Source organism: Aythya ferina (genome assembly GCF_964211825.1).
Source record: "Aythya ferina genome assembly, chromosome: 14".
NCBI lineage: Eukaryota > Metazoa > Chordata > Aves > Anseriformes > Anatidae > Aythya > Aythya ferina.
Window position 1 is genome coordinate 7397737 of NC_140312.1, and position 24587 is coordinate 7422323.

The 24587-nt window shown below is 41.0% G+C and overlaps 1 protein-coding gene across 8 annotated transcripts in view; it reads left to right on the forward strand.

Annotated features, from left to right (window-relative positions):
• SGCD (sarcoglycan delta) overlaps window positions 1-24587 on the forward strand; it is a 401695-nt gene that overhangs the window by 91241 nt on the left and 285867 nt on the right. The window contains exon 1 of one of the 8 annotated variants that reach the window (XM_084536005.1): window positions 16371-16520. The exons of 5 other annotated variants lie outside the window; for them this stretch is intronic. The gene's annotated coding sequence lies outside the window, so the exon portion shown is untranslated. 2 more of the 8 variants (XM_084536009.1, XM_084536006.1) reach the window with 2 other exon arrangements.

A 24587-nucleotide genomic window follows, 5' to 3' on the forward strand; every position in this document is an offset into this window, starting at 1 on the left:
TTACAGAGTTGTCCTCAGTTTGTTAAACTGCAGCACAAATTCAGATATTTCAGTGTGTTCCTCTAGTTTATACAGGATTAGCTTTTTTTTTTTTTTTTTTTTTTTTTTTTTTTCAGTAATTATGCTGTTTGTTGTTGTTGGATGAGCTAAAGATGCTTCAAAATTTCAATTGACTTCAAATTTCAGTATCATTTGCCAGGTCACATTTTACTCTTTCCTTATATAAGCCAATTTTGCAATAGTTTTTAAACAACTTGGCTTAAATAACTAGCAACCAGGGAAGAGAAAGGAATAATGTTTGATCAATCATATGTGCTTCCCTGAGTAGTGAAGCTAAGTACTTCGGTGATAAAAATAGGAGAAAATACAAAGGATCTGCTGCATGGTAGACAGCAGTTATTGCCATGGTGCTTAGCTTGGGTCTTGTTCTGTACTTCAAATTCTCATTTCAATGCCTAACCTCCTGCCGGGATGGAAAGTATCTGAGTTATCATGTCCTTGCCCAAAATCCTTCTGTAGCTTGCTGGTCTGGTTTCTGATGCAAGTAGTAGAAAGCTGTGATATATAAAAATAATGCTTGGACATGTCAGATGGACTGCTAGTATTTGTAAGATTATTTATCAAGGAGTGGATCTTATTATTTATTTATTTATTTTCTTAATTTAAGCATGATTATTAAAAAGGATTTGCACAGTGAGAAGAGGAATGGTTGCATACTCAGAGTGCTGTGCTGCCCAGATGAATACTCCTGGGCATACCAAGACCTGCTGCTGATGGGGAGCTTACAGCCAGGAGTGTTAGAGGGTGTTCCTGTGCTCAGCGCTCTCAAGCTGCCTGATGGATGCGGGTCGGTGTTTAACTGAAAGGCACTCCAGCCACGATGAATGTGTCACAAGCTGAAAGCTTGACCCTGAGTTGCTACTTAAATCTGTTTCCAAATCCTCAATGACACGGTGAAGCTCTAAATCCCACTGATTCCTCCGGGTGTATACTTCTGCAAAATTTTGAGCAAGCTCTCTCTGTGAATCAGTGCGGCTGAGCAGACTGCGTGAATGTGAGGCACCTGGTTGGGTCTCCTCCAGAACAGAGGAATGAATCCTGGCAGTTTCCCTCAACTTCGCTGGGAAAAGAGTTGAGTGCTCAGTGAGACAGCTGCAGCTCTTGCCCGTTATTTAAGAGGGTGGTCAAAAATAGGAGGAATCTGCTCATTGACTGGAATACCAAACAGAGCTGCACAGACCTAAAGAAAGGAGAATTGCACACCCTGAAGGTAGAGTGATAATCTTTAGGAAGAATAATCAGCTTTTGTGTGTTAGCCATCATCAGCCCAGAGGGGAGCAATTTCTGCAGTCCACCTCTACTTCAGCCAGGAGGTCTCCGTGTATGGTTTTAATTGTAGCTCGGTTGATGAGAACTTCGGATAACTATAGAGCCTGTAGGTGTAGCTCACACGTTTCAGGTTAAAAGAGCAGGTTTTGTAAAATCCCCACCTAGCTCTTCCTATCTGATAAGGTCTCTAAAAATATTTTTATTCTCTTAAATGCTTCACAGTCCACTTCACGTGTGGGAGATTTTCTTTAAGCAAACCATTCTTTTAATGATGGCCACTCTTTAGCACTTTGCTTTCTGCTCCAAAATGCACAGCTCTCAAAAGAACCATGTATTTTAACTGTTTTTTCTTATGCCTTTAATTAGATTATTGGTACTTTTGAGCATTCTGGAAAAAGGCATGCTTTACAGTGCAGGATAGGGAAGAGAAGAAAAATACTTAATAATGAAACATTGCTGTGAACCTGGTAACAGTATGCGGTGTCTTTTTTGACCTCTTCTAACCCACATCTCTGTACTTTCATCTTTCTTTTAGATTCCCCTCTTTTTTTCAGTAAAGCTCATCACAGGAAGAGCATTGGAGGAAATTCTTTTGTAATGTAGATCTTCAAGTGATGGGCTGGGAGGCAAGTAGCTTGGGATGCCTGCCATATTCAGCTCTGCTTTTCTATCAAGTTTGCAGTTAACCCTGTGTTAGTGGGTTTCAGAACTCTTAGTGTATGTCATCCTTGTGTCTAATGTCTTAGTCTGTTAGGTTAGAAATTTCATGCTGGAAAACCATCGCTGTTTATACTTACCTATGGTCTAGGGTAGAAACTTTTTATTTATTTTATTCCCCCCCCTCCCCGGCAGTGTAGTGGCTGTTTCTTCTGTAACGTTGGAATCCACTACCCAGGTTTTGGTTCCCTTGTGTTAAGTTCTGTCCCCGGTGCACCATGGAAGTTGTTCCTTCCTTTCATAAAGTATCTGGGAGTTGTTGCAGAGAAAAGGTCTTGCCCAAAGTCAGTGGAGCTAGTCATTGTCTAAGCCAAGTTCACTTTCATTAGTGAATTCACTCATGCTGACTGGGAACATAGTGAAGAACATCATGGCCCAGTGGCAAAAAGCCTTTAATAAGTGAAGTCATTTATTTCCAGTGAGATGTCATACACACAGCTACCTTTCAACTAGACAACTGCACTGACAATGTATTGTGTTTCCAGCTTGGACAGAGTGTAACTGCTGTCTTGCAGTGTCCCTGGCACTGGCCAGGGAGGAATACATTCAGCAGCACACTGCAGGGGTTGATCCCAAAGAGGGAGGTTGGTCTCACCAGAAATATGTTCCCATGTCAATCCCTCCCTGAGGGGATCCCCTCCCTGCACCCTGCCTTCCACTGAGGTCTCTTTGTTACTGCTGCTCTTTCATTTCCTCCCTTTTGGTGTGCTTAAATCAAATTAAAGGTAAGAGTAGAGTTCCAGCTGACTTCTGGTTTAAGTCTGGTCCTTCATCATTTAAAATCTAAAACACCCTGTAGGAAGTTAATGCTTTATGTAGACCAACTGCAGTCCCATTTGCTGCACAGATAATAATAAGCCCTTCCTGAGATTAGTGAAGGTTCCTTTCTGAATTAAAATACCACTTTGGGGAAAAGCTGTCTTTCTTCGCTTGCTGTTGTGCATAGTCAGTGTCTCTTTCAGCTTGGATTTCTGCCAGAGCTCTGGCTCTGGGCTTTTGCCTGACCCTTACAGGTTCTTAATAATGTTGCTTGGGTTGTGCATGAAGAAACTGTGTGGAGTGCCCTTTGTGAAGGGGGAATGCCAGGGGATGTGGGGGATTAATAAGCTGCAGTACAAGATAGTCCAGTGTATCAGAAGGACAGCACTGAAAAATGGAATAATGCCACAACTGCTTGAATTGTGGATGTGCTTTCTTTTGAAGGTGGCCGTGGTAACTTACTGTGCTAGGAATTGCTTTTCCTCCTCTTCTTTACTTGTTACAGACACTGCGCATAATTCTCAGACTTGAACCAGTTCAATCTAGCATGTCTGTGGACAAGCATCCAGCTTCTAAAATGGAAAAGAGAGGGGAAGGAGAAAAAAAAAACACTATCAACACAAAAACAAACAAAAAACTACACCATCAAGAAAACTCTTGCACTGTTTGACTTGTAACCCTTCCTCACACCTCAGCCTCTTAATTTTTTCTCTAGGGGGTTACTGCAAGTTTAGAGCTATGAGGATATTGGATGCGTTTTTCCTCTTCAGAAGAGGTGTACCAGTTCCCAGCTGCACAACACATAAATAATGCATGAGGAGTTTATTTGCTTGTGCGTGGGAGATATCTTCACTTCCTGTTCAACATTGGCCTTGTCTTTTCTCTTGCATGTGATCTTTTTTCCTCTTTTGCTTTTTTTTTTTTTTTTTTTGTTAGCATCTAAGCAGGACATAATTCACTTGCCTTGGTATTTTTAAGTCCAGTATTTCACTCACTTCTGAGTTTGGCTTGATACACGTTTTCTTGTCTGAAGCTGTTGTTGAGGGTGTTGAATGCTGCAGCAGTGTTGAGCGGTGCAAATGCAGCAGCTGTACTTGTGGTGGCAGTCCCCATGGGAGAGCGGGAGTGCTTGAAGTCCAGCCGACTGGCAAAAGCGGATCAGAGAGCTGTGTCTACAGGCCCTGCTACTGCAAGGATCATAGACCTGCTGCTGGTTTCTTTTTGGCCTCCTGACCAATGCATCTTGCAGACAATGGGATGCATCTGAAAATAGGTTGGTCAACTTGTTGAGGGATTCACCTCAATCCATTTAGACGGCAGTTTAACTTCCATGAGAATGAAGAGAAACTGACTTCAGAGCTCTGTGAGTTGGAGAAAACTCATTTTTATTACGTGCAGAATTAATTTGATGGATTATGTTTGACACCAGTCAGGGAAGAGAAAGGTATTCAGACTGAGAGTGCAAGAACATATTCCAGGATTTTTTTTCTCTTCTGTATCTTCCAAATACGATGAGTATTTTTTTCCCCTCAGCTGTCATATTCCTCTAATGAATGCCTTTCCTCTGTTACATTTAAAAATAAAAATAAAAGATGAGATTCTCTATAGTACAATCCACAGTTTAAAAATAACTTTGGTGATGTACTTTCTAATGGTGGCAATTTCAAAGCCCATGGAGATGGTGCTGGAAGAAGCTTCTAATCTAATAATGAAATGTGTATGGCACAGAAAGAAATGAGGGGACTAGCTAGAATCAGCTTATTTTTCCTTTATTGTTGCTTGCTTCTTCAGCTCTTTCTGGTATCTTCCCCTTTTAATTGCAGGGCAGAGATGAGAAATGTAGTAGTTGTCATAAAAAAAGTAGAAGCAAAGGTCTGTTTCTGTAATCTTGTAGTTTCGTCTGGTGCAGAAGTCCACTGAAATCCTCGTTTCAGAAACAAAAAGTATAGTCTGCTTCATCTCTAACTGCTGTCAAATGTTTAAGCTTTCCTTTTCCTAGCACTTATTCAGAACACATTTTCTGTTCAGCTAGGAATGTTATTACTAACTGATGAACAAGCCTGAATACTGAACGTGGCGAACGATTGACATTTCTAAAGTTAATCACAGAAACTTTTCATCTGGAAGATGCTGAGGCTGCTCTGGATGCTGATATGCCATCTGACACCAGCAGTGAAGAGTGCTGTACAATGTCAGTTCAAGATGAGTGGCTATAAAACAGTGAAAAAGAAATATGATTCCCACGACACTAAGTCATCATTTGAGTAGGGCAGACATATCTGCCTGAAAGACTACTAACAAAGGACATATTCTTGCTAATACCCCTATGCTCAAAGTGCTGTAGTTTTAAAAATTCCTCTTTTACAAAGTTTAAGAAGTTTTTGCTTGTGCTTCTCATTGTATATAGGATGGTCTTAAGCTGAAGGCCTGAGAAAAGTATCTCTGTTCTTGTGTGTTGAAAGTGTATCTATTAATGAAAAAGTAGGCTGTTAAAAATCTGTCTATATATATAAATACATATAGAAAGGGTCGTCTCTTTAATTTCTAGGGTGTCCTAAGTGAATGTGATCTCTCTTATATTTAAAAATTATCAGATTGAAGAAGTTCTCACATTGAGAATCTTAGATTGAAAAAGAAAAAATCCTAGACATGAGGATAAAAAAAAATTAAAAGATTAATAGATGCTTCTGGATCTCAAGATTTATAATTCAGCACTTGGTGCTTGTTTGGTACTTTTATCTGGCCACACTGAACATCTTTATTCATCATCTTCCACTGGATTCTCCTGGGCTGTGTGGGATTTGCTGAGTGCTTTTGGTAATAGCGACACTACTTTATTTCTGCCCTGGTATTCTGGGAGATTTGTTCGAGGGCACATCTTCCAGGAATTTTTATAGAAGAGGCGACAAAGAGAACACTTATCTTAACAGAGCCACAACTTCACTGTCAACTATAAAAGAAAGCCAACAGATTCCATCTTAGATTAAAAGTCAACTGTGAATAGAGGCAAATATTCCCGTAGGCACAGGGCATCTCTCTGAAGAGAAATTGTTGAAAATGCAAATGGCTGAAAGAGAGTTCAGTGTGATGATTTTGTATTTCACAAGCGCTGTGGTTTCATGTGCCCCAGGTCAGCTCTTATGAGATTTAAAGAAGAGATTTCTGGAAGACCGATGGCAACTTTCCACATACTGTCTTCAAAATCCTCCCGTTTTCTTTGCAGGCAGATTCACTCTTGTGAAGGACTCCTTCAGGGGAATGGATAACAGATGCCAATATGGCCTTCCCACACAGCATGACAGCACAGGGCAAATACTGGAGAAGAGGAAAAGCAACTTTTTTTTCTCCCATCTCTCCAAGCTCAGAGCTGTCACATTAGCTCTTTCACTTGTTAAAGCATCCCTGACAAGACATCACATCTTAATAATGACAACAATGTCTTGACCACAGCTTATATAAATAAGCAGGGGGTAATAATCAGTTCAGACTCCATCAGGAGGCCATCAGCTGGATGAGGAACAATTGACCTTTCAGGAAGAGCCATACAATTAGAGGCAAACTAAATAAAGTAGCAGACAGGGTAGAGTGGAGTTGGAAAGCAGTGTTTTCATCAGATTGGAGGAAAGGGATTCTGGGACTAAAGTTCTTTCCATCTTAAAGTAGAGAAAACGCATGCAAAACTTTCTTTCCAGGTGGTAGGTTTACCATAGCTGCCTTCTTAGAAGAGTTACAGAATTAAGGACTGTTCTTCAGTTTTACTGGTATATCAGTCAACATGATGAGAAAAGTCAGCCACATGCATGATACTATTAAACTTACCATACTAATTGGCTAATTTAGGGAAATAGTTGTTTCTTATGTCCCTGTTTCATATTCAAGGCTGTCTAGGAGTTCAGAGTACAGCAAGAGTTGTTTATTTCTGTACCCTCTACTTTCCTGTCATCTCTTGCTCACGGCATATGAGACAGTGCCCTGAAAGTGAGAAGGGTGAGCCTAAGGAGGTAAATGTGAGGAAGGCTGTAAGCTGGATAGCGAGTAATTGAAGAACGCTGAGATTTGGCATACCGTGGAAGGAAGATGTGCTCTGACCTGTGCTGGTGGCTTTGATTTCTTCAAACAAACTGTTGTGGTCCTGTGTTGGAATGAGGGAACATATGGGGAAGCAAGCAGCCAGCAGAGAGCCTACTGGTAGGCTTGAGCGACTCTACCTGGAGAACTTAATGATGAGAAAAATAATTATTTAGCTTACAGTGGGCAGCATTAGGAAAAAATAGCTCTTGCAATAAGACTTAAAGCAAGGTTTTTGTAAAGGTGCCATTAAACTGAATTTGGGGGAAGAGAAAGCAGTGGTCTGATGCCTTTAAGGATTTAAATTCAAAGGGGGAGTGTAAAGAGAGAGAGGTTCACAAATTCTATTCATGACATTTTATCTCAAAATGTCAAGTGTTAAAGCTCTGGAAATACAGCTTACATGGTGGATGCAGTACTGCATAATTGAAGCCACTGGAGAGTTAAGGAAATCTGTACTTTCTGGCCTTTATTTATTTAAAAATAAAAACTTTGCTAACACTGTATATACTGCTGAGTACATACGGTGCTAAATCTCAGAATCACACAGAATCACAGAATTTTCTAGGTTGGAAGAGACCTCAAGGTCATCGAGTCCAACCTCCAACCTAACGCTAACAGCCCTCCACTAAACCATATCCCTAAGCTGTACATCTAAGCGTCTTTTGAAGACTTCCAGGGATGGTGACTCCACCACTTCCCTGGGCAGCCTGTTCCAATGCCTCACAACCCTTTCTGTAAAGAAGTTCTTCCTAACATCTAACCTAAAACTCCCCTGGCTCAACTTAAGCCCATTCCCCCTCGTCCTGTCACCAGGCACGTGGGAGAACAGGCCAACCCCCACCTCTCTACAGCCTCCTTTAAGGTATCTGTAAAGAGCAATAAGGTCACCCCTGAGCCTCCTCTTCTCCAGGCTGAACAAGCCCAGCTCCCTCAGCCGCTCCTCGTAGGACTTGTTCTCCAGGCCCCTCACCAGCTTCGTCGCCCTTCTCTGCACCCGCTCAAGCACCTCGATGTCCTTCTTGTAGCGAGGGGCCCAAAACTGAACACAGTACTCGAGGTGCGGCCTCACCAGAGCTGAGTACAGGGGGACGATCACCTCCCTAGCCCTGCTGGTCACGCTGTTCCTAATACAAGCCAGGATGCAAAGCGCTGAGATTTCAGGGCCTGATCAGAGATGCTCCCTATGGCACCATTCCTTCTGATCTTAGAGGTTAACAGTTGATAACCTTTGCTCTTACTTTTCATCCATTCTGTCCATTCTTGAATTCCTGGGCATAAAGACCATCAGCTGATGCAATTTTGTTCTGCAGCCAGGGAATATACATGGTTGGTTTGAGAACATAAAAAGATGGTGAAGATGCTTATCTTTGTTTCTACCACTGAGAAAAAGATCTTTGCTGTGAATGCGTAGTGCTTAAACCCAGAAGTCTGGAAGGGTCCTCTCAGCAAACTTTGCAGATTTGCATTTGAGTTGTTTTGGGTTAAGTTTACATCTATGATGGTGTAGTGCAAGTCATTGTCCCTAAGCTGGCTTTATTCTTCATGTTACACATTTATTCTTCATTACACATGAGCAGCGGTGTCAAAGGGTAAGAGCTGGGCTCTGCTGATGGCTGTGTTGCTGTTAACAGATGCACCAAGAGCAAATGTGGTCTTGTGCTAAAGTCGTGGCTGTGATCTTAGCACAGATAAAGCCCTCTGAGGATCACACTTATGAGTGAAAGTATGGCGACCCAAGTTCCTGTACTTACCATTTGCTCACCTGTGTGGCTGTGGCATCACAAAGCAAACCTGTCATTTACAAAATTTTTTTTGTAGATGAAGATGCCCCAAAAGCTCATCCACTAAGATTAACTCCACTTTTATTAGTCCTTTGGCTTTGGTTAAAGCAAATTGGCCAGCAGTTGTCTCTTCTGGTTTTAAACTGGGAACCAGAAATTAATGTTTTTTTCCTTCCTCAGCCCTTTAGAACCCCATAAAAATGCACCTACTTTTCTCTAGGAGTTCATCTGAGACAATCCGCTCTAGAAAATGGTGCCAGAGGCTTCTCACCCACCCGTCTAACTCCAAGACTTATCTGACCCCTGCACCACTATTAGAGAGAAACTCCCCTCCAGAAATATTGCTGGATTGTCCTCAGTAATATCATTCAAAAGAAACATGTGGGACATGCTTTTCTGTATTGGAGGAAAGCCCGTTTGTGTCTACTGTATTAGAGAGATTGCTCAAGACCAGTTCATCCATGTGTAAAGTTGCCTCCTATAATTCTGCCAAGGCTGAGGAGTTCGGGGAGATCTGCTGGCAACATCGCCAGCGGCTCTTCCATCCACCCACTATCCTGAGATTCTGGAGGTCAGAGAGGAGTGGATGTGTAATTTGCTTGTCTGAACTAGTTCTTCTGCCTTGTTTTGTATAGCTAGTGAGTTTTCACATCGTGTACCAAACTCAAGGAAAAAAGATTGATGCTGCATAACTTAAGTGGGAAGCGGAGCCTTCTCGCTCTGCAATTTGCATTATGCAGAAACCCAAGATAAAAAAAGGTGAGAGCACATGTTGTGGGCTTCCTTTGGAAGCTCGTCAGCATGACAAATCACCCAGCACACTGTATGATTTACAACAAGCCGTCCTAGTTGTTTACCTTCGTATAATTACACAGCATGGGCTTTTTTTTTTTTTTTTTCTCCCCTCTATTAAGGGAAGAATTGCGTGAGGCAGTTTTGTTTGTTTGTATTCTAACTTTACCAGCAGTTTTTCTAATGCATATGTTGGAGGAAAAAAATGTCCATTTTGTGTTGGTAAGAGTAATGTTGGTGTGTTCATTGTTTGTAACAACTTGGAGGCTTATGCACAATTAACATTTATTTTATTTTTGCCCACATCCCAGAAATACAAACCAGTTCTTTCCTTAGAGATATCACTTCCTAAAGTCTTAAGGGGTGTGCTGTTTGTGTGCGTATTATACAGTATTATATATATATATATAAATATATATATATATTTATAAAATAAATCGAAGCTTTCACTTTGATGAAAGAGTTTTGTTTTCTTTCAGCTCCAGCAAACTGGATTGAATTGTAGCTATATTGAATACACTTCTATAGCACCTTCCCTCAGGGATCTAAAACAATTTTCTTACCACTGCTAAATGCTGAACCTTCTCTATGCATTTGTAAAGTAGGATGCTGTTATCTGTGCTGTAGGGTGGAAAAATTAAGAAAGAAATGTTGAAAGGAACATGCAAACTGTTTGGGAGAGAAAAGGGTAAGATTGTTAGCTCTTGATTTTGAGTGATGCTGTCTATTCTCAAAATCATCCCTTTCTTGGAGAAGAATCTTCTTGAGTTATGACAACAGTTGTATTAATGTGACAAAATGAAGCACAATCTTTAACACTTTTGGTCAGTATTGAGCATATCTTTTTGATAGTTCAGAAACAAATGGTTAAAAAAAAAAAAAAAAAAAAAAGGATGAAAAAGTAAAAGGCATTTTTGGAGCAAATTTGGAATGTATTCCTTACCTGACCGTGATCTGTTGTAGCTTAACCAGTCACAGTGTGGACTGCAGTTCTAAAAAAAAAAAAAGAAATGTGTAAATATAAAAAGAAAAAGGATGTGAGTTAAATAAGGAAAAGGGAGAGAAAATTGCTCCGATTTGCAGGTGCTTATTGGCTGTTCTGTGCCACTATCTCTGGCTGAGGTGGTCGGAGGTGCTGCTGCATGGGAAAGGAGTGAAGTCTGCTTGCCCATCTTATCTAGCATGGAGATTTGGGTATATGATGGCAAGGACAGAAGATTTGCTTCCCAGAATTTTTCTTTGAGCAGCTTCTAGTACAAGCTTTCTGTGTGTTTAGAAAAATGAATGGAGAATGCAATAATATTAACCATCGTTTGGTGATTCCACAGTAGTTGTGTTCCTAATAAACTATAAAAAGAAAGCTGACTACAGGAAGGTTGATGGCTAGGTTAATGTACACTGTAGTGGAGTCATTTTAAAATAATCCAAGCAAAGAAAGTAGATTTATATAAAAGTACATTTCCATTACTTGTGCCTCTGGCATACTAATGTCTCATCCAACAGAGGGGAAAGAAACAGCAGCAATGTTATTTTTGTTTCTTTTTATAACATTCCTACCCCTTGATATTGCTTTCCTTTGTTAATTTTTGAAAGATTACTAGTATTAATTAAGAGACTTGAAGGACTGAAATGCAGGTCTTGATTGAAAAGAGCTTGAAGAATGTAGCAGGAGTCCCGTTTTTTTTTTTTTTTTTTTTTTTTTTTATATATATATGTAAATAACATCTAGTTTTCATGCATGTCAGTGTTTTGTTCAAAATATGATACTAAGGGTGGGATGCAAGCACATATAGATGGCTTTGTTGCAATTGCAGTTTCTCCTTTTTTCTTAACTGTAAACAGTGGAAAATATAGCTGAACTCCAGGGCAAGTCTAATTTTTCAGTCAGCAAAATAATTCCACTTTGAAACAAGGGACCCAGCCTAAAGGTGCAGCTAGTTGTATGGGGTTTTGTTGTTCCTGTTTTTTTTTTTGTTTTGTTTTGTTTTTTTTTTTTTTTGTTTTGTTTTCCTTTTCCAAAAGATTGAAGATCAGTTCTTAAACACTCTCTATATGTATGGAGGCACATTTTAAACCTGCTTTCTGTTACTCTTTTCAAATGAGCTTAACACATGGTGAGCTCTTAAGAGGAGTTACTGCTTAGAAATTCTGGCCACTGGCTTTGGTACTGAAATAGAAGCACTTTCTTCTAAAAATCTATCTGAAATAGCCTTAGTATTTCGCATTCCCATTACCTTCAATGGGAATTTCTTCTCTAATGGAGGAATTTGGCTCTATGAGCAAGGCAAATGCCAGGTACTTTTTATGCAGGTCCATTAATTTCGATCCAGCTAAATGTATATTCCTAATTGTGCTAAGTCAATGTAAGTAAAGAGATCAGAGGAAGGAACTGGTCCAGAAGGGTGAATGTTCAGTATTGTGTGCTTTGAAGCTGTGGGACTAAATAACTGTATCATCTTGGATGTGACCTTCAGACTGGTAAAGCGAATATATCGCTTTTAAGGGCTACGTGGTAAAATTAATGATTAATCAGGGTGCTTTGTTTTGCATATTTTTGAATTCTGCAGCTAAGGCTTGTGTGTATAATGGATGTTTTTATTTTCTTTCTTCTGCAACTCATCTTTGCTGACTGCACCCGTTTGCTCCCTGATGTTGGTAGGCTCTAATAAATTGAGGAGTTCAGGCAGCCAGCTCCTTAGGCAAGAGCTCTCACTTGGATGGTAATGCTGCTGAGATCTGCCTAGACTATAAAAGGCTCAGAAAAGGGGACAAGCTTTTGGCTGGGAGGTATAAGAGAAGTGTGACAACTTTGATGTCCCCCTCCTTCCCTTTTCTTGGATGTTTAATTGGCATTAGGAAGCAGAGTAGGTCACTGCTTAAGAAAAAAAAAAAAAAAAAGAAAAATACTTGTGACTCAGTCCTGGGAGCCTGCTGTTGGTAGTGCTTGCATTGATGCTATGAATTGCATGATATTTAGCAGTTTTCATAAATACCGTAGCTGTCAGAGTGATGTGATAAAGCAAAAATCTGAGTTCCCATCACAGGAAAGATATTTGTCCACATGTTTGGGGAGAACAGCTTGAAGATATGACAGCTTTGGATTTGAATATGCAAAAAAACTTTACCCAAGACCAGAAATAAAAAGACATGCCCCCATCTTTCATTCCCATGATGTTGCTGTAACAGTCTCGTACAAATATCCAGAGAGAACTGGTTTATAATTTCCTGTCTGTATTAGGAGAACATATCTTTCACCAGCTCCTGCTTCTTTGCTGTCAAACGCCTGCTTGACCCATTTTTAATGCCATAACATTACAGGTCAAAGAAGAGATCCTATATAATACAATCCATAATAATTTGCCCAGCAGTATCTGCATCACGCTAACATCTTTCAATTACTGGAGCACTTGGCTTGCTTTCCTGTCATTGCCTGGAAACTTGCCACTTGAAATCTTTGTAGGCTGTTTCTCTTTTGCCTTTAAAAAATATATATATATATATATATATATATATATATATATATTTACTTTCCATATTTGAATATTGTCTGCTGGGGCAGAGCCTGGGGCTGGAAAGGGAAAGGTTCAGAGAGAAAAGAATTGCTGTGCGTAAGAGCCCTGATATCCTAACAGAGATGCAAACACTGTGGTCATTGGAGAAAGACTTGAGATTCTCACTTCATCTTTAGGGAGAGCAGAAGATGTTCTTCCAGATTTTAGCCATCTGTGGACAGGACAGATTAGTTAGGATTTTGTCCTGTTACCATGGTGCTACCTTCAGCATCCCTTCCAAACTAAGTAATATAATAGGAGCAGCAGTGACAAGAACTAAAACAAAGCTGAAGTCGGGGCACCGAGGACATTGCTGTTTTCCTCCTGGTGACAGACTGCTGTGCAGGGAAGGGAATCACCCTTCTCCTTGTCCATGGGGAACAAGGCCAGAAATAATGGGTTTAAATTGCAGCAGGTGAGATTTACTTCAGGAACAAAAACTTTTTAGGATGAAATACCACATTTGATTGCTTATGGGGGTTGTGGCATGGCCATTGTTGTAGGCCTTTAAGAGTAGGTTAGAAAAACATCTGTCACAAGTGATATCTGTAGAGCTGCTCCTGCCTTGGGGCATGGAGATGGACTCAATGACCTCGTGAGGTCCCTTCCAGCCCTGTTTTCTATGATCTCTAATCCAGCACTTTTCATTACTTATCCCTCAGAGCCCCAAAGGTGACAGGACTATCACACTTCATTTTTACCCTTACACAGTCCTTTTTGCTGGATGGGTTTTACTTATTCTGAGAGACTGGCTTCAATTGCATTTGTCACGTGATTCCCCTTTCTTATAGCCTCTCTTTTTTTCTTTTTTATTTTTCAATCTGTCCCCTCTAGGCCTTTTCTCGCTGTTTTTTAAATGGATCCTGCTCGCTCCCAAACTTTCTTAAAGCAAAACTCACTCAAAACTCAGATCTGTTCCGTGCTTTTGGAATTTTCAATGAGACAGAATAACTCGGAGGAGCTGCTAAGCACCAATGTCATACTCAGGGCCACAACAGATACAGCAACAGGAACAGGTTTTTTTTAAACTAAGATAAATGTGGACAAGAGCAGATGGTGAGATGGGGAATTGCCTGGGATAAAAGCAATTTTGCCTGTTTGTACAGGACTTCATAGACTTGATACAGCGTTGCCCTGAGCCTTGACTGACTCCTGTAATGACCTTAATTATCAGAAGCACATGAAATACCAGATGTATGTGTATTTGCTTACTTAGCACCAATTTCTGTTTTTATGAAATGAACAAAATTCCTGTGAACTGGGAGACTTGCATATGGAAAGTACTGTACGACTTTACAACAAACAAAGAACCCAAACCAGAAAACAACAAAAAACAACTCAGCTTTTCCTTAGCTCTCATGAGCTGTCCAAAGGGGCAATGTCTCCAGAGGACTGTACATACAAAGCCCCTAGAAGCACCTGCAGTTATGAAACACTTAAAAAAACAAAACCAAACCCTCTGAAACTTAAAGTTCTAAATTTAAACACAATGAATTCCATCAGATAGGGAGATTTGTACTATTAAAACTTAAGCATGTGCTCAGATGACTTATAAATGAGGATTTTGAATTTGAATTTAGAGGAAGTACCAATGAGTTTTGGTACTCCCTAATTGCTGAAGTTAGGAGGTGACTCTGGGTGGGAGCAGGCAGGTGTTCATGCATTCTGTGTGCATGCACAGTATCTGTCTGCACGTGGGATTGCTGTAAGGTATAAATGATCTAAGGTTCGTACTCTAAAATGATGAAATATGATGATAAAAGGGCGATTAAAAAACAAAGCACATGAAAGATAGCCAAAAGAGTGTGATCCTGGAGGTGATAGGGTTTTACTCCTGTATTGTAAGTACCCTATGCCACCGCACTGTCCTCTTTTCCTGACACAGTTGGATGTTTCACAAGATGGAGTGAAGCTGTAGGTTCTCATTATATTTCCCCCTTTTCATCTGCTCCTGAAATTGAATTAAATTTGTTCAGTTATTGGCGTGCGATGGTTTTTAAGTGGTTTCCTTGCAGGTTAGCTTCAGGGCTTCCCCAGCTCTTGCTTTGGGTTAGCAAAGTGGAAGATTACACCATAAAAGTGAGGCGTCAGGCCAGGATGAGGTAAACAAACATCCTACTTTATTGCAGAGTAGTTTTCTGGTTCAGCTCTGGGATGCCTTGGTCTGTGAAATAGCTGTGTTAATTCTCCCTGTGTCTGAACGTAATTGCTGCAATCAAAGCTGCGGAGAGGAAGGTGCTCGGAGCAGCCCCTGCCGCGGTGACTGCCTGGCACCTGCAGCCTGAGCCTGGAGGGGAACAGCGTGCTCTGGGCAGCCCATTTTCCACAACTGTCCCAAACTTTCCGATCCTTCCTCTTCCTCCATGCTTGCACTGACAATTGGAATCTAAGAAATCCTTCGAGGTGTTTTGCACAGGGCTGCCCAATGGAGCAATTGACCTTGGTGGTTCATGCTCACCTGAATAATTTACATTCAGTGGAACAATGCAGATTTGCAGTAGTGGAGGAGAGGTGCAACTTGGGGTTGACAGGCACAGTGCTGTGATCTGAAGCCTGTTCACAGCACAACTTGTCTCTGGTACAAGGGACAACGTATTTGCAGGGTATTTAAGTTTATCTTGGGTAATAATAGTTAAATCATTAAATTATCAACTGCCCCACTTCCTGACTTTCTAAAACGTTGACTCACCCCATTGTGTTTTTTATATAAGGAGTTAACTTTTTTGTATCTAATTATCCTGTGTAAGCATTTATCCGTATATTCTGAGTTCTGCTTGCTCTTTGGCTGAATTGGATGCTCTGTATTGAAAAATGCACTTAAAAAAAAGACTGGAGGGAGAAACTCATTTTGGAAGCTCCAGGCTGCAGGAGTTTCCATGTCTGCTTAAATCTGTCCGCGTGCTCCAAAGCGTCTGGTTGCTGGCACCCGCGGACCCCTTCAGCAAAGTTATGAAGGCAGAATTGGAAGAGCATGTCTTTATGGAAACTTTGATTAATTTTTCAAGTGGTGACCAGAGCCTCTGTGTTACAGAGCTGTCAAATACCATATGTCCAGAAGCCTTGTCATCTGAATTTCAAAGTCAGAGCCATATTTTAAGAGACTTGCCCTTTTCATCCTATCTGGTCTGTGGGGGAGTGTCGCTGGGACTGAACCCTGTTTGGCTGCATGAAAGAAGCATGCCAGGCTTCCTTTGCCAGGGACTTTGAGTTTAAATCTATTTCAGGCCTTTAAAAAGGTCAGTTGAGGCTGCCAGCCAGAACCTGTGTCTAATTCAACGCTATTAGAATCTCAGAAAAATAAAATCCCCCATCTTGGGCTGGAGGGCAGGGAGGTATCAGTGACTTTATAAACTGCAGAATATGCTCTTGTTGCAAACAGCTTGTGCAGGCGGCAGCAAGCAGACCTGTCCCTGTGCGCCGAGAAAGTCACTCGGGCTCTGCTCTGGTCTTCGGGCTCCACCACTGGGGATCTGGTTGCAGGTCTGGGACCTGAAGAAGCTGCTTATCTTTGGCAGGAGAGGTCAGAATGATGTTCCTTGATTTGTCTTAGCTGTTGGGTGTCAAATCTTTCGGAGGTCAGCTGTACCTGGCTGTTGAGGCTCCTTGCATCTGTACCCCTTGTGCTTTTGTTTTGCATCAAGGTGAAGGGGAAGAAGAAGTTGTGCAGGATTTTTTTTGGGTATGGATTAGGTTTTATTGCACCACTGCCTATGGCAGAGGAGCAGGGGTAGAAGCAGAACTTGATGCCTCAACGGTCCCTCTCTACTCTGTGCTGATGACCCTGAAGAAAGGTACCCGACTTATTTTCAGTCTGTTATCTTCTGAGATATCTATTTTCCTCATGAAGATATTTGTGGAGAGTCCTAGCAGAGCATCAGGAGCTTCATTTCTCCTTTATTGTATTTCTGCTGTGCTGCAATCCTTCAGCTTGTGCTCTTATTTGTAACATAACGTGAGTTCTTTTAAAATGGGAAGGAACTGACATCAGCGGTTTGGAGAGCCAAAGGAAAGATTTCTTATAACGGTAATCAGGCTGGCTAATTTCCCAGAAGCATCTAGACCTGCCGAGACGTAGAGGAGCAAGTGTGCAGTACTGAGTCTGTTGTTCCACAGTTGGGTCTAATTTAATAATATTTTGTTGATTTACAATGTAAGTTTGATTCTGGGTTTTGACTGGTGTATTGGAATGCAGCTTTTGTGATCTGGAAAATACTCTATTTGTTTTATTTCAGCAGGGATTTAATTTTGTTGTCTGCTTTACTGAATAATCTGATGAATATGAAAAGCAGCTTTAATGTGATTTCTCATTGATTATTTTTATATTAAAGTCTGTGATCTGAAATTAATAAGTTTGTATTCACTTGCCATCCTACAAGTGGGTCTTAGTTTTAATCTTGTAGGTTTTTAAAATTGAATCAGCAGAAATTGCAGAAATTATGTTTATATTCACTTGCCACCATACTAATGAATCTCAGCTTTAATCTTCCTGATTTTCCAGATTGATTCAGCAAAAATTATATAAGTAGGATTTAATTAAAACATGAAGTTTTAGCTTAATTCTTCCTTAGAGTGTTAAATTTTCATATGCCAATGTGAAAGGTTTTAGTAATATTAGCCTCTTATTGCATAGATCCTTATTTCTCAAAGCATTTTGAAGTCTAATGTTAAGTTTATGTATTTTTTTTTTTAATTAAAACAACGGCTATTAAAATGTGCCTGTCTGTTTTCTAGTTATCTACAGCATTACTCTTAAAGTTAGAAATAAAATTGGGATGTAAGTTGAGTATCTCAGTATTAAACAGCAGCAGGCAACTCTTGCAGTCGGAATGCCGTCTGCTAGCATGCTTATCTCTGTTAGGTAATTGCTCCTTTATTCACCTCCAGCATTTTGTCTGGATCAAATCCAGCCTGCTATAGTAATGGCTGGAAACAAGTGGGATCTGAGTGCTGGTGGATATAAGAGGGGCACTGGTGGACAGTTTTGCGCTGCTGAGCATCTGATGCCTCTGCTGGCCATAGCACGTTGCCAGTACTGGGCACGGGCTGTCCTCACACGGCAGCGCGATAACGTGACGGATGCCACACCTTTGCTGTGTGCCTGCTGTAAATCAGTGGTTAAGGAGATCAAAGTAATTTGGTCAGCCTGCCAGCGCTGGTGTCGGCTCCAGCAGCTCTCCCAGCCTTCCACAGATAGGAGCAGAGCAACGCTGCCTTTCCATCATCTTGCGCTTCCTCGTATTCCACAGCACTAACTACCTTCTAGAAATAGATCATGCAGTGTGGCTGGCATGCATGATTTGTCTTCATTTGTTTTTCTTCCTTCCTAGAATAGATTTGAGATTTGTTTGTTTATTTTAATTTAGTTTCTCCCAGTATGGGCTTGCTGCGGAGGGCAAGGCCAAAGAAACGCAAGACAGGCGATGAAGTTTCAAAGCTGTTCTGAGGAGTGCCCAGTTGGCAGGGGTACCAAATGAGGCACTGCAGTGGTTTACTGGCCAGCTCTGGGACTTTGTTTGTCACTGCCTATGCTCTTTTAGTAAAGAGGTAGCTCTGACAGTTGTTTTACCTCCCATGTGCTGTTGGGCAGCACCAGAAGTTTGTTCTTCTGACTGAGTCACTTTTATAGGTCTGTAGGGGTGAGCTGTGCCCTCCCGAGGGGCAAGGAGGTGATGGACACACAGCTGCACACAGTGATGGGCACCGGCCTCTGCAGAGGGATGGAAATGGAGGTTCCCTTCCAGGCCCTGGGGGAAGAAATGCACCTGCAAGCTGCTGCTCTGCTGGTTCTTCCCCAGCCTCGGTGGTGCAGCAGCTCCGTGCTGCAGAGAGGTCGTGCATGAAGCTGCTTGTCCTGCCCATCCCAGCCCGTATCTTGTTCAGTGCTTTAGCTTTGAAACGCGGGGACGTGCTGACAATGAGTACTTTTCTCCCAGTTTCTCTGGGAGAAACAGGTATATGCCCTGAACAAGAGGTAGATAAGCAAGTAAACCTTTAAGAAAAGTAGAGAGGACTATTAATTTCTTTCTCTTTGTTATTCTCTTTGATAATATAAGAAGCATTAATAAGTAAAAGTAGCCTGGTAACTGTAGGAAGTGATGTTTTTTCGATATCTTTATACAACACTAAATTTAAAACATGTCCTCAGATGAGATAGCAGATCGCATGATAGCAGCATCTGGCCAATATCTTGACTGAGCACCAAGGAAAAAGCATTAACTACTTCTCAAGCTGGTATGAATGCTCACACCAGGGCAGCTTCAGAGAGTTTCTGCGTGCCCCCCTCTCCTGCTGTGCATGTCGAGGGCTCCCAAAGCTGCCTCCTTAAATTATTCATCCTGAGACTCTGTGGGTGGCTGTGGTACCGACAGTGGGCTCTGAGCGCTGGTGTTGGGGTCAATCTTCCTGGACTGGATTATAGGGTCAAGGTTGGACAGTGTGGTGGCATAACACGATGGGCTATTGGTTATTTTAGGAACATTTTGCTTTCATTTTGAACAGAAGGAAAACGATCAGCAGGTTAGCTGCTTGGGTTTTGTATGCAGCTGAAGCTGAAAAGGAATTCTGAGAATTTCTGGAAGAAATCTGACTTCTGTCTTGCATGCAGGGAGCAGTACTGTCCCTAATGTACAGCTCTGAAGTCCAGTGCTTACCACTGCCTGGACATGCCTTCGGTTTGCTTTACTGTTATCAAAGTAGAAACTAGTAAAACCATGCCAAGTCCCGGGAGACCCTTGAGGAGATATCTAGGAGCGCTTGCAACATTTCATGTCTCCTGCACAGTCGTTTTGGTTGAAAGGCACAAGCTGATTGTGTGAGCATTGTTGCTGTTTTTGATGCATGGCTGCAAACTGTATTTCTTACATTCTCCCCTGGGAGCAATCACCTTATGTGTGCTGAGAAATCATGAAAACGTGAAAAAACACACCAGGATTTTGGGGGCTTTTCTAGGTTTCTTTCCTGGCACTTCTCCTGTGTTTAGGAAGTGCTTTTTTTTTTTTTTTTTTTTTTTAAGGGCACTGGGGAGGGCAGCCTGGTGTAAATAGGGGGTCATTTCCTGCTGCCCTTGGGGAAGGACCTGCATACTGCTCTGCCTTGTTGTGCCTTTAAGATATTATTCCCTGAAAACCATCATTTTAAGGGAGGTTCTTGTGACGGATGCATGTGCTCTACATCGTGGGTGGTTTTGGTGCGTTTTTCCCCACTTTGCCTTGCTGCCACCTCCTACAATACAGCCACAACCTCTCTGTCCTGACATGGCCATTCTCCATCACTCTCTAGCCAGTGCCAAGAGCTGTACCCACCACTTGGCTTAACAGCCTCTGGGGGGGAGCTTTTGATGAAGCACGACGCTCTGGGAGGTTGTGCTCATGGGTCAGGTTTTCTGACTTGTTAGGTGTTAACTTCAGCAGCCTCGGCGTTTCTGTATAACCTTTTTATTATTATTATTTTTTTAAACTTTCTTCATGAGCTTAACCTGCCTCTCCATTAGTGAGTTGAATAAAGAGGAAAACAGTAGAATTGAACAAAATGTTTCTCAATGAATATTGCAACGCCTGTTATTGGCATGTAAAGGAAAATTGGGCCCTGACACCTGCAGTAGCATGTGGTAAGGAGGAGCACTGTGTGGGAGCAGGGTTAGGTTAGGCAAAAATGATTTAAGGGCATGGAATCAAAAGCGAAAGATCATTTTAGAGGCTAAAAACCACCGAATTAATGTCAGTTCTTGCAGACTGCAACAATGTCTTGATTGTTATGAAGACTTCCACCACCTTCCAAAGCGAGATGCTGAAACCATCCTGTAAGTGGCTCCTAGTGAGAACAGTGCAACAAACATCAGTGAGGTCAGACTGCTGACCTTTGAGAAGAGTTCTTGAGTGCCACCTCCTGAAAAGGCATCTTTCTAACTCAATTTTTGGTGTTTTATTGTGTGCAGCATCCATAATTTGCAAAATGGTTTCTCCCCTAATGAAGGCTCAACACCAACTCTTTTCCTGTAGTATGCACTTACGGGCGTGTCGGAGAGGAATGTTAGTTTGGAAATTAATTATGAAATGACCGAAGAGAAATCATTTTGGGGAGGGAGAGATGGTAACTGTGTTCAAAAAAAATGTCGATTATGCAACTCTACAGTACTGTGAACAACAGAGTGAGGCTGTACAAGTAATCAGTTTTGTGAAGATTTTATAAAATGACACAACTCACTGCATGCCTGAGCTTACTTTAGTAATAGATCAGTGTCCTTTCTTTTAGGCAGCAATACTATTTATGTGGAGCATTCATTATATCATGATAACAGAGATCTTCGGAAAGCTAAATAATTGAAGACAGACACTGGAAAAACAGTGAATAGATACAACCGTTTCAAAGACTGCATTTGCTGAAAGCCTCCTAATTGTATTCTGCTGCAATTAATAATCATCTTAATGGCTTTGCATATTTATGAATATATAAAAATAAATAAGACAATGCACAGGCTAGGATAAAATGTTGGTTCATAAACTTTTATTGCTGAGCAGTAATTAAGCATGCTTCTAATCACAGCATTATGTTTCATTGTGGATAAGCTTGAATGAGGTGGGATGTGAAATTCTGAGGAAGAAAATGTAACTATTGAGAATTACCTTGCATGAAGGATTTTAAGTTGCAAATATTTAAAGTGAAGCATATGTTTGCTCTTACCTGTTGCATGGCTTTTTGGCTTGGTATTCCCAAGTGTGTGGAAGAGCATCAGTTCTCGTTCCTCCCTTCCCCTGGGAGACGGCTGATGGAGTTACGTGCTGCTTCTGCTTGCTTTTAGTCTGTGTTGAACAGGAGGTCATACTGAAAGATTACAGAAGCCCCTTCAGGCCTTTAAACAAACTTTAATAATTTCTGGAATTTTGAAATTAAAACTTTCTCGTGGCTATGCAAGTATGAGTTTAGGATAGGGCCACAGAGAGTACTGCTTGAAGTTTTGGTCCAAGTGTAATTACTCACCACTTACCTCCATGCAGCTGAGAGATGAACTTGACTGCCTGGGGTTTCTCCTCAACCTGCACAGTAACTTCTTAGCCTCATTAGGGTGTTTTCCCCCCCTTTGTAGCCCTGTGCATCGCAAAGTGTTCTTGCTTTGTTTTGACTTGATCTTTCATAGTCACTAAAAATCAATAGACTTTAATGCATTTATTAAATAACGAGGATTCTGGGGATTAACATGCAAGACTCATTGCTGTAGCAAGAGAAGGTAAAGAGTAAAATATTATTGCACAGCCAAGACAGGCTCCTGTGGTTACGGGAGAGCTCTGTTCTTCTGTTCTGGTGACTGATCAGGAAACCTCAGACATTGCTGCTGTCTCTTTCTTCATTTTTAAACATTTTTCAAAGGAGGAGACTTGCACTTTTTTTTTTTTTTTTTTTTTTTTTTTTTTTTTTTGTTTCTGTTCTGTGAAGGGAAATTACTTTTTCTTCTCCTTTGGTTGGACTGTACTTGACATTCTAGTGCTAGAGAGTGATGGGACTTCAAACACAGCTGGATACCACTTGAGCTTCAAAGAAATCAAAGAATTTAGTATAGACCATGCTCTAGTGATGCTGCATGGACCTTTACACCCGTCAGGTCCTGGCAGTTATGGAGAAAAAGATTCAGCTGATAACATGATGCCAGAGTTCCTGATTGTTGTAGAGCCCTTTAAAATGGAAGAAGGGTTGGACTAGATAATCTTAGAGGTCTTTTCCAGCCTAAATGATTCTGATTCTATGATCACATTTAAAAGTATTGCTTGAGTAAATGACAATCCAGTCATTACAGGAGACTGTTGTCCTTTGATGTAAGAGTTATTATCCATAGTGATGAGAAAGGAGATCATACCTTTTTCCCTAGAATAACATGTAATAGATGAAACAAAAATTTGAAAGCTCTTTCTTAGATGTAGGTTTTAAATCTTCTCAGCATTCCTATCAGCAAATTCTACATTCAGCTTTTCTTTAGCCTTAATGTCTAGTGCCATCTGTGATCATCTCAATATGCATGTGAATCCTTCTCGGTTTCATGGCCTTGGCTTCTTACCACTGTGTTGCATCACATCCATGTTGCATTGACTAGCCTGGTGCAAGAAACATAATTTACTTGTGAGGACCAGCAGCGTGGTACTTTCCTACTAACTTTGCAGCTTTAATTCTGACTTGCATTTAATGAAAGTCTTTGAGATGAGCAAAGAAATGACTTCAGTAAAAGCTCAAGGTGCTGTGCTGAATTACTTCAGCAGGGAAAGTAAAATGATTTTTGCCTGCATTGATGATATGCAATACATATCAGAATGCAGCCAGAACTTCCTAAGTGTCTAAACCATTTAGCTGAGTACTCAGAGTTATAGAGGGATATCAGTGTCTATAAGTAACTTCAGGTGGCTTCATAGCTCCAGTTCTTCTTTTGGCCTGTCCCTGTTCCCTTCCATCACTCAGATTTGTAGAGCTCCCATTCCCTGTTGGGCTGTAGATTCGGGGTTTATTTGCTCTTCTTTTCAGAGTCTCTAAGCTGTATTTAGCTGTGCTTAACTTGAGGTCTGTTGGCACATAATGTAGGAAGAGTATGTTTGTGTGTGAGAAGAGGAGGTGGTGAGAAGATGCCAGGGAAGTCGGGAAATAGGAAACCGGCAGCTCTTTGTGGTAGCCTTTGTTAAGAAGAGGAGCTTAATTAAGTATATTTACACTTTTGGTTGTGAAGATGAAAGTAACTTGGATTCCTGAAGATTTACTAACTGCAGGAAAGTCTTTTGTTTGACCAAGCTAAGTCAAAAGATTTGAGCATATGAAGAGCTCTCACTTGCCTCGCTTTTATAGCTCTGAATTGCCTATCAGCTTATTCTAAGCAGTAGTTTTTGTTTCCAAGAATAAACTGACTTATGTGACCTGATTTTTTTTCAAGTAACAAGATTTTTGTGCAATGTTTATGCTCAATTTAGTGTTCCATAGGATGCATATGTCTGTCTGTTTCTAAGTTTATCTATGCACATTTGTGCAAATCTCTGGCTTGCATGTAAATAAAGGATTGGTACTCTTTAGCATGCCATCAGAGATGTGCATTCATATTATTACAGAAATTTAACCCGCTGAGTTTTTTAGGTCCTTTAGAGAGTGGTGGAGCTTATTATTGCTATGTTCTAGTCTCTAGCCCCAGATATACCCATATTAGCTAACATCCTTTCTGAGTGGTGAATGGAAATGCTATTGGCTTTAGCTGGAGGTTGTTTGAGCTCTGTGTACCTGCTAGACCAACATACCTAACTGCCCACATATGCACCGATGTTAACGATTTCTAACACAGGTTTATAGCAGGTTTTTCTTTAACATTTTGTTAAGCTATCCCTCATGGACTAGTAGTAGAGAACATGGGTGTCCTGGCACATCTTTTCTCTAAATGTCATTATCTGACACAAGACTTTTTAATGCCTCTTACTTATGTGTGTTAGTGAGGGAAACACAGTCATTGTCTGCTTAAAGCCAGTCATTTTCTTACGTGGCTGATGCATGGTAATGTCTTTGAAAAGATTAGAAGCTGACCATGCTCATGACCAAAAAAAGGAACACCCAAAACCAAAGTCTAGGAATG